The sequence below is a fragment of the Solanum dulcamara genome, chromosome 5, assembly GCF_947179165.1.
Source record: "Solanum dulcamara chromosome 5, daSolDulc1.2, whole genome shotgun sequence".
NCBI lineage: Eukaryota > Viridiplantae > Streptophyta > Magnoliopsida > Solanales > Solanaceae > Solanum > Solanum dulcamara.
This window is the reverse complement of record NC_077241.1, coordinates 37686363-37697370: the sequence shown is the minus strand read 5'-3', so window position 1 is coordinate 37697370 and position 11008 is coordinate 37686363. Positions and strand designations below refer to the sequence as shown.

Here is an 11008-nt window from a genome sequence, read left to right as displayed (position 1 = left end):
CCGCACAGTGAGGGGATAGCCAATCCATGCCTAGAATCAAATCAAAATCCACCAAATCAAGAAAATTGAGATCAACCCTAGTGTCACACCCCTGAATAGTCACCATACTATAACATCCCTCAAAATGCACACAAGTGCCTTAAGAATTCCTTGAGAATAGGCTGCTCAAAGTAATGCACTATTCTTAATCTTTTTGGAAAATCTAAGTTCATAATATTGATCAAGGAGTCAAATCCTGTAGGAAAATAGTCTCGGTGAATTTTTAGAACTCGTAGATCAAAAGATAGATTTATCAAGAAACTGCATAAAATAGAAAGGTCCGCGACAAGTCCACGTCGCGAACCTAGCAAGGGTTTTCTAGCCGAGTTAGATTTTTAGTAAGGGCATTTTAGACTTTTCCCAAATTGTTAGTTAATAAACCTAGACATTTTTAGGACCTAATTCAACTTTATAAATTAACCTAAATCTCTAATTCTATTCTTTCTTCTACAATTCACCTACTCAAATATTTTTCTCTCTACAAAAGACACTCAAGGACTCCATTGAAGACTTCAAGTAAATTCACCCAAGCTCTCCATCTAAACTCTCAAGTTGTTCCCAATTAATTGGTGTCCTCACTTAATGCATGTGGGTATTGATTCATGGATTCTTTCATCCATGAATCCCAATCAATTTCTCAAGGTTTTCTATCAAATTGAAGTTTGGTATTTTATGGATTTTATGATCTCTATTCCTATTGCATGAATTTTGATTCAAAATATGATCATGAGTCTATTTTGATATAAATTGATGGTTATTGCATTAAATTGAAGAGTTTTTTCATGAATTCTCCTATTTTGTTTTCTATGGTTCATGATGAAAATTATGAGTATTTTCAATTATACTTCCTAATTATATTATCTATATGAATTATGTATAGGCGTAAAGAAAGTTTATGATCATGCATGTTTTGAAGTCAATTTCAGGATTTTCAAGTCAATTGATCATGCATTCATGTCTTACCATAATTTCAAGTATAAGCCATGATCATGAATTTCCAAGTATGAATTATGATTATGTATTTCAATTATGATCATGGACTATAAGTATGTTTTGAAGGATGATTTTCATGAAAGTTATGAAATAAGGTGACTTAGTATTACACCCCACCCTTTTTAAACAAGGAATGTCTCATAAGTTCCTTGGACATTATCATGTGAGCCGGATACACTACGACACTATCAAATGATTCTAAGGAAGGGAGAATGTGATAACCCATAGTAGAGAAGGTTGGAGATGAAATCATAAGAGTCCGGAAAGAATTGGAGGCCAAGTAATGGGTCGTAGGACTCGATTCATATACATAAGCTACTAACTTGGAAGTCTTACATACTTAAGCTATTGGAGTACGTACCAAGCTTGGGTAGCATGGGTTCCATAGGCTCTTAAAATAAAACGAGATTACGAACCTATGAGACGGAGAAAACACTAGTTTCCGAACTTACAAAAGTGAAGCAAGATGGTGACAATCAAGTAGGTGACACACCTGCCTGCTTGGGAGGGTGGATCCCGCTGCTATGTGGCAGTGCGTGATAGGTCGCATGAGCCTAGGTGGCGTCCTAGGGGCTGCCACGTGTCACTCTAAGGGGCTTCCATGTGGCACCTTATTAAAAGGTGGATATATACATATTAATGAATCTTAAGTCATTTAGATTCCAAAAATCAGCCAAAGAATAGAGAAAAAACGTGAGAGAAGAGGCAGCCATGGTTGGAGAAGTTTAAGGTAAGTTCCTTGATTTTTCTTCCGTGAATTAATTAGCTACGGTGTTCCTCAAGCACGTGGAGATGTATAAATGTATATATATGTATATTATGATGACTAAGAAGTCATTTCTTCAGCTGTACACTTGGAAAAAAATTGGACAGAACATGAGAGGAAGAAGAGAGGAGGGCTACGGCCTAGGGGCTGCCAAGGTATGCCTCCGAGCTTCGCTCCGTAAATAAATTATATAAGGTATACTATGATGAATTTAGGGTGCTAATAACATAAATTTATTTCTTGGGGCAGCAAGGAAGTTGCACAAACAGCCCGCTCAATTTCAGCGCGTTTGAAGAAGTTCCGAGTTGCGATTTTACAATTTTAGCCAATTCCGGGTAAGGTAAGGTTTCTCCTTTTAATTTGGACAGTATGTCATTGTTATAGAGTGTGTTACACTCCCTATAGGTGGCTGGAAATATGAAAATGGCATAGAAATACTTGGCGTTCGGAATAAACTAAATTGTAGTCGTTATAGTCGAATTGTCGTCAAACAAAGGCGTTGTTCTTGTGAGTTGCTGCTAAAGGGGTGTGGTGTGTTATTGCAGGGACTAAATATGTTCTAATATGCGTTAGGGTGATGCTTTTTGAAGCCACATGACCCCCCGTTGCGTATAATTAAAGGCATTACAAAATAAAGGCTAGACGCCCTATTGTGATATCGTATTTTTGAATAAGTCGTTTGGAGTTTATGTGGTATATTGTTTGTATGAATTGCTGCAGGTTGTTGTTGTTGGTTGGATTTAGTTATTAGTGACCTAATTGGAAATTCGGATAGGACACAATATAGGGGAGGTGCTGCCCAATTTTCGTTAACACCTTAACAAACTAAAGAACTAGTCGAGGAAACGATTAAGGAAATAGATTCCATTAATATTAAGGCGTAACCTCAGATGCTGGAAAGTTAAGAGTAGTTGATATTTGTATTACTTTCATATTGAATAGGTTCAGAAGACGACGAGATGAGCAGGATAAAGCGTAACTCCCAAGAGGTATGTAAAGCTTTCTCTTGGCATGTTTTGGTATAAGTTCATGCAACTATCTTTCTTTCCTTTTGGCAATGTTTAGACTTAAGTGAATTGTATATAAAGTGCGGGGATAATTTCATTCCCAGAATTTTGAGTACGCCTCATAACCCCTATCCACTGTTCAGTATTAGAGTTCCTGTGAAGATGAAGTATTGCCTAGTAGGGCTTCTATGTGTCAGAATATAATGCATAGGAAGCTATCTCTCATTCCCAGTGAGATGTATTTGATATGAAAATGACATTAAGATTCCATAGTGGTTCACCAAGCCCCATGAAGGGCAGGGTACAAAATATGTATATGAAGATCACCTGAAGGAAAGTACAGAATATATAGAGCTTATTCTCTTTCTTCTTTTGGGCATGTCCTTATTTTAGTTGTAGGTTGAATTTGATCTGAACTCTAAGGTAATTCCATTCTTAAACATCTCTTAATTACTTCTGAATATTGAACTTCTATAGTAGTTAAACTACTTTCCCTAGAAACTTTTATATATTAAAGAGGTAACAAATGTACATGCTCCTAGTCATAAAATTATTTGAAGACGAGTCCTTTGGAATTCTTAAGTGAATAGTCTTACTTTGGTATAGGTCTAGGGACCTCCAGATGTAATTAGTGTAGCCCCTAATGGCATTTAGAGGGCAGCTAGAATGACTATACTGCTACTCGAATTCTTAGACAATAGCTTAGTCCTCTTATATAGTTGAGTCTCAGATAATGATTTAAACTGTGTTTTGTTTCTTACTACTCTACTCATGTATACTGTAACACTTCTTCTCCGAGTCTTGGGCCAGTTTTCAGATTCATGCAATTCACTGTATTGTTCACCGAGTCCCTCGCTAGAGGGCCGGCATCTGTATGTATATATATGATGGCCTGGGGCCTGATACTAATACTATGATAATGTGTTGTAATAAGGTGACGATGGCCTAGGGCCTGATACTGATACTATGATGATGTGTTGTAATAAGGTGACGATGGCACGGGGCCTGATATTGATACAATATATATGATTCACCGGACCCCTGATGGGGCCAGCTATATTGAAAATTTGAGCATGCATGTTTTTATGATTCATAGAGTACAGGTACATGTTCGTGATTTGATAAATTATTCTCCTGCTTCTCTATTTCAGGTATACCTCCAGTTGTATTATGTTACGTTTTACATACTCAGTACATATGTCGTATTGACCCCTTTTCTTCGGAGGGCTACTTTTTATGCCCGCAGGTACAGGTACAGGTTTTGGGAGTCCGTCAGCTTAGGATTCTGCTCAGTTTAGCTAGAGGAGGCTCCATTATATCGGAGCCTAGTTTTTGATACTGACTGTTAATATATAAGAATTATTTTGTCTATTCAGGGGTACGGTGGGGGCCCTGTCCCGCTATGTGTTGTCGTTAATATTTTTAGAGGTCTGCAGACATGTATATGTGGGTTGTGTATGTCAGTGTGATTTAGATGGGTCTACATGGTACATGATATATGATATTATGTTATGGCAGCCTTGTCGGCTTGCGTGCTCTGTCATGTTGTGATACAAACGAAAATGGCTATAGGTTTACGAAAATGTTATTGTCCAATAGGGCTTTGTTACATAATATTACTTTATTTACAGTTCAAATTTACCATAGTTGATAGCTAAGTATACAGGGGGTCCAGGTCGGACCCCAGTCATGGCCTACGGGGTTGGGTCATGACAGAAGTGGTATCAGAGCAGTTCGTCCTTAGATTGTCTGCAGACCGTGTTTAGTAAAGTCTTAGTTATCGATGTGTTGCGCGCCACATCTATAAATAAGAAGTTACAGGACATTTAGGATATTTCCTTTCCTTCATATCTGAGATCATGCTATAGATCCGAGTCATAGGAAAATTTCTTATACTAACCTTGGATCTTAATAGAAGGACAACACCAATAAAAGAAGGTAATTGACGACATGGGACATTACGAATCATGCAGGTAAGTAAAGTAAAGGCACGAAAGATATCCATTAGGTAAGGTATTGAACTAATATTGAAATGTAAAGTTGAAACCAGAAAGGAAAGCAGACAGGAAGTGCAACAGAGGCAGTTTGAAATTGGACATACGAGGTTAGTCTAATATTTTTATATTATTATTGACATTAAAAGCCTTGTGTGGCTGCGATATGAGATAATATTGAAAGCCCTGTGCAGCCGTAATATGATATGAATATATATATATATGTTGTCCCTGTGAGGCATTGTTGGTATTTTTTGCATGCAGGTTATGGGATAGTAAGAAATATAGAGGAAACTCTGCTGAAATATTTCTAGAACGGGGAAAAGGAAATGAAACATAGATTTTTGAGTTGTCTGAGAAATTGATACCAAGTACCCCAACCGTGTTTAACTAAAGCTGTAAGAGGTACCCCTCTGGTCGCCGATAAGGGGAACCCTTTTCAGTTGAAGAATTTTATCTCAGAGGAACAAAAGTTGATGTAAGTAGTAAAGTTTAGACTACGGTATCTCCAGCCGTATTTGTACTGTACGAATATAAACAGAGGGCTCAGGATGAAGGATAAGATGTCCTGCGAATGAGTTTCACTCTTTTTGAAAAAAATATGCCAAGCCCTCAACTCATATTGTAAATTAGACGAGTTGTTTATAACTCGAGATAAACTCAGAAGGGGACCAGGTAGGTCAAGTATTAAAAGGAAAGTACTGTGATGTGTAAGAGGTTCTGGGTTCTCCCTACAGTGGTTGGAAAAAAAAATGATTTACGATAACAGTTTATAATTCTCCACTGACTAATTGGGAAAAGAACTTCTAACAAAGTACCTCAAAGAGATGTTAGGAACCGAATGAGAATGCGAACAAAAAGGGGGATATGTAAGTATGAGTGGAATAGTGTGATACAATTATACAGGGATAAAGTGAGACCGCTAATAAGGCACCATTGGTAGAGGCTAACTAAGTTAAAATCCTACGTTGAGTACGCAGTAAGAATATAGAGCTTAAGATATAAAGGAATAACGCGTGTGCACAACGTCGCCCCAAAAACAAGGGAACCCTTAAAATACAAAGACGGCAGACTTAGGGAATAAATGGTGCAACTTGTGTTCGTCCCAAGAAAAAAAGGATATAGGTTGGAACAAAGCCACTGCTTGAAGAAAACTTGGAATAGTTATCATCGAAATACTAGTACTGCCTAATTAAAATTGAACGACTACAAGTACTAATTAATTTTTGATGAAGATAAGTAGAAGGTGGCCTCAGACGAGTAGTCCCGTGGGTCTCACTACTCAAGTACAGAGTAACAGGCGAGGTATTACACTATGTATGGAAAGGTTCTCGTCGTTTCATGATTTAGTCAAGATTCCGTACGCAGATAATTAGGTTGTAAGATATACAGAAAGACGGGGACCTGATGCAGTCTCAAGTAGATTGGAGGAAGAGACTGGACAAGAGACATAGAGTAAGGTACAAGCAGATGAAAGTACGAGTACCCCTAAAGGGGGGAAGTTAATGAGAAAATGCCAAAAGTAGGAGGAGGCAATAGAGATGGCAGTGTATTTGAGATGGACGTCTAAACTTCAATAAGATATCTTGTCGCACCAAGTTAGAAAGGTCCAGAAGCTACCAAGAATTGGGTGGGAGCCAGAATGTTATGTAAAGCAGTGTTAAGAAGTTTTTTAACGAGACCCTGAATAATATAACACTAGAAAGCGATTGCGGATAAAAAGAAAAGAGTGTAACCATGAAAGGATATCAAATAACTCAAAGAACACCATGAAGGATAATGACAACATGCTAGACCAAAAGCCAAAATGTTGGCTATAGAGTTGGTCGCAAATGATGTTGCAATAGATATATAACCAAGGATAGAGGCATAGAGAGCCTCCAGTGGTAGAAAATGAGAAGAACACAAAGTGAATAGAAGGTAGGCAAGCTTATATGTCAAATTCCTTTAAAGCTATGCCAGTTAATGATAAACAAAACTCAAAGCGGCTCCAAGGTTCACTATATGAATGAACTTTAGCACTACTCAGTAGCCCACCCTAATGAATGGGTGCGTACAGAAAGGGTGGGAATATAATAGGAAAAGTTAAATCAAAATGGAAAAAAGGGGAGGGATATGGTCATAGCGGAACTAAAGGTTTACGCCGATACTAGTTGCAAGATAACAGAGGAAAGGACAAGGCGAAACATAAAGACTCGCGAGACAACGCTGAGGTAAACCTTGGGCTAATGTTAGTACCCGCACATCGTGGAAAGGACTATGACAAAACGCGACACGGAGACTTCCCAGAGAGGTCACCCATCCCAATATTACTCTCGCCCCAGCATGCTTAACTTCGAAAATTCTAATGGAACTTAATGCGTTAGTGCTGGTATGATCACGTGAGATAGAAGAATCTGAACTAGCAATGGAGAAACAAGATAAGATTATGTACCCGGAGTATTATAAGATATGTTAAAAAAAATTGTAACAAGGTCTTAAGAAAAACAAGAAAGATTAGCTAATTGCTAACTGACGACATACTTGAATGCCACAGTTCTTCAACATAGAACCAGTTAACGAGTGGAAAACCACAGAATAACTATATAGGCCAGTGGGCGAAGGAATTTCGGTACCACTTGGCAGCCAACTCTGAGGGCGAAAAAGCAAAACCCAAAAGGGTAAGGATACCAGCTGATGTAATTTACGAAAAACAGAAAGCAATACCCAAGGTCAAAAATTCCACAATATGACATGGGCTACAAGACTCACTTTACACTCCATCGACAGATGGCTCCAGAAGGAATGTTACCTGTGAATTAACAGTATTAATCCCTGTTTCTTCAATCACAGGTTACCTACTCCACCAAGAAGGTGTAAAGTTGTAAAGTAAACCAGTGGTAGGACCTTACGGAGCCCCCACAACTATTGTCCTAGGCAAGGGAGCCCAAGTTGTGATTAACTATCGAGAGATGCAAAGATAGGTTAAGTCAAACTATCAAGATGGAATTAATACTATGGGTGAAGTAAGACATGGCCACGAGTGGACCAAAGATCTTCCCCGACATCAAGTGTAGGATAAGGGAGGAAAAAATAGGGTTAAACAGAAGAACTAGCAAGATAACGCTAGGATACTTCGTGTACCCTCTCATATTCTTGTAAAGGTAAAGGATGACACAAGATAATGGACCTAGATGGTTACAAGCGGGGGTAAGGGAAAGTGTGAAAGATTTAAACGAAACTAGCAGAACTAACTGGTTACTACAGGATAACGAGTATATACGCCAAAAATTCCTTCAAAACTATACCAAATCATGTTAGACAAAGCACAGAATGACTATGAGAGCCATTATATGAGGGACTGCAGCATTATTCGGTAGTCAACCCTAAGGATTGGAAAAAAAAGGAGAAGAAGGACCTACAAGATAGAATGCTAGTTAAAGTTTGGAAAAGAGTCGAGAAGGACTATACGAGGCTAACGATTCCCAAGTTATCAACGTCATATATGGTTGGCTTTAAGAGTAACTGAGATGATCATCCACTACTTATTAAGGTTACTTACCATAATGGCTACCACTCTAGTATCCCAATGACTCTGTACAAGACTGGTAGAATAATACGTGCAAGTCCTCTATTGGATGAGTAGATGTTAGAACAACTAAGTTAAAAAGGCCCCGACATGATTAAACAAGCTATTGACTAAAAACCCAGAGTCGGCAGGAATGATATATAGATAATTGATATCGACGTTCAGAGTTCAAATTGATGATTGGATGTTTATAACGGAGTCACCCAGAAAAGGGAACTAACCCAAAATATATTAGACTGTATCAAGTTGATCATAAGGTGGAAAACACAGCTAATAAGTTGCGCTTACCACCTTATTTGGAAACTGTACGCCTAGTCCATCAGATAGGAATGCTTTGTAAAGATACTGACGAGCCACCTAGGGTATATTCCATAAATAAGGTCCAGGAGATAGAGTCCTGTGAGGAAAAAACCTATCGCCATCTTAGATTGGCGAATTGGGAGATTGTAGACTAAAGACGTTCCTTCCATCAAGATATGATAGAAAAACTAAAACCAGAAAGAAGATGATCGGGGAACTGAAGAGAACATGAAATATAAGTATTTGCACCTGTAACCGATATTTATAGGTAACCCCGATTCCTGAAACACGTATATGAAGTATTAGTATAGAAGTATGTGTTAAGAAAATAGCAAAGAATCTCCCTACAATTTGTATAAGGTGCTAAGAGAAGTTTTGTCTAATATTCGGGGACGAATGTTCTAAAGGGGGGAAGGATGTTACACCCCACCCTTTTTAAACTCGGAATGTCTCATAAGTTCCTTGGACATTATCATGTGAGCCAGATACGCTACGACACTATCAAACAGCTCTTAGGAAGGGAGAATGTGATACCCCATAGTAGAGAAGGTTGGAGATGAAATCATAAGAGTTCGGAAGGAATTGGAGGTCAAGTAATGAGTCGTAAGACTTGATTTATCTACGTAAGCTACTAACTTGGAAGTCTTACACACTTAATCTATTGGAGTACGTACCAAGCTTGGGTAGCATGGGTTACATAGGCTCTTAAAATAAGACGAGATTATGAACCTACGAGAGGAAGAAAAACCTAGTTTCCGAACTTACGAAAGTGAAGCAAGCATGTGAAAAGCAAGCAACTCAAGCAAGCAGGTGACAAGCAAGCAGGTGACTTACCTGCCTACTTGGGAGGGTGGACCCCGCTGCCACGTAGCAGTGCGTGATAGGTCGCATGAGCCTAGGTGGCGTCCTAGGGGCTGCCACGTGTCACCCTAAGGGGATGCCATGTGTCACCTTATTAAAAGGTGGATATATACATATTAATGACTCTTAAGTCATTTAGATTCCAAAAATCAGCCAAAGAATAGAGAAAAAACGTGAGAGAAGAGGCAGCCATGGTTGGAGAAGTTTAAGATAAGTTCCTTGATTTTTCTTCCGTGAATTAATTAGCTATGGTGTTCCTCAAGAACGTGGAGATGTATATATTTATATATATGTATATTATGATGACTAAGAAGTCATTTATTCAGCTGTACACTTGGAGAAAAATTGGACAGAAACGTGAGAGGAAGAAGAGAGGAGGGCTACGACCTAGGGGCTGCCAAGGTACGCCTCCGAGCTTCGCTCCATAAATAAATTATATAAGGTATAATATGATGAATTTAGGGTGCTAATAAAATAAATTTACTGCTTGGGGTATAGAGGAAGTCGCACAAACAGCTCACTTAATTTCAGGGCGTTTGAAGAAGTTCCAAGTTGTAATCTGACAATTTTGGCCAATTCCGGGTAAGGTAAGGTTTCTCCTTTTAATTTGGACTTTATGGAGTTGTTATAAAGTGTGTAAAACGCCCTATAGGTGGCTGGAAATATGAAAATGTCATAGAAATACTTGGCGTTCGGAATAAACTAAATTGTAGTCATTATAGTCGAATTGTCGTCAAAGTAAGGCGTTGTTCTTGTGAGTTGCTGCTGCAGGGGTGTGGTGTTTTATTTCAGGACCTAAATATGTTCTAATATGGGTTAGGGTGATTATTTTTGAATCCACATGACCCTCTGTTGCGTATAATTAAAGGCGTTACAAAATAAAGGCTAGACGCCCTATTGTGATATCGTATTTTTGAATAAGTCATTTGGAGTTTATGTGGTATATTATTGGTATGAATTGCTGCAGGTTGTTGTTGTTGGTTGTATGTAGGTCTTAGGGACCTAATTGGAAATTCGTTTAGGGAACATTATAGGGGAGTTGCTTCCCAATTTTCGTTAACGCCTTAACAAACTAAAGAACTAGTCGAGAAAACGACTAAGGAAATAGATTCCATTAATATTAAGGCGTAACCTAAGATGCTGGAAAGTTAAGAGTAGTTGATATTCATATTACTTTCATATTGAATAGATTCAGAAGACAACGAGACGAGCAGGATTAAGGGTAACTCCCAAGAGGTATGTAAAGCTTTCTCTTGGCATATTTTGGTATAAGTTCGTACAACTATCTTTCTTTCCTTTTGGCAATGTTTAGCCTTAAGTGAATTGTATATGAAGTGCGGGGATAATTCCATTCCCAGAATTCCGAGTATGCCTTATAACCCCTATCCAATGTTCAGTATTAGAGTTCCTGTGAAGATTAAGTATTTCCTAGTAGGGCTTCTATGTGTTAGAATATAATATATGGGAAGATATCTCTCAT

General features: G+C 38.4%; 1 pseudogene; it reads right to left on the bottom strand.

Moving 5' to 3' along the window:
* Window positions 1-7063: 7063 nt before the first annotated feature.
* LOC129890988 (5S ribosomal RNA) lies at window positions 7064-7184 on the bottom strand (annotated as a pseudogene).
* Window positions 7185-11008: the final 3824 nt, after the last annotated feature.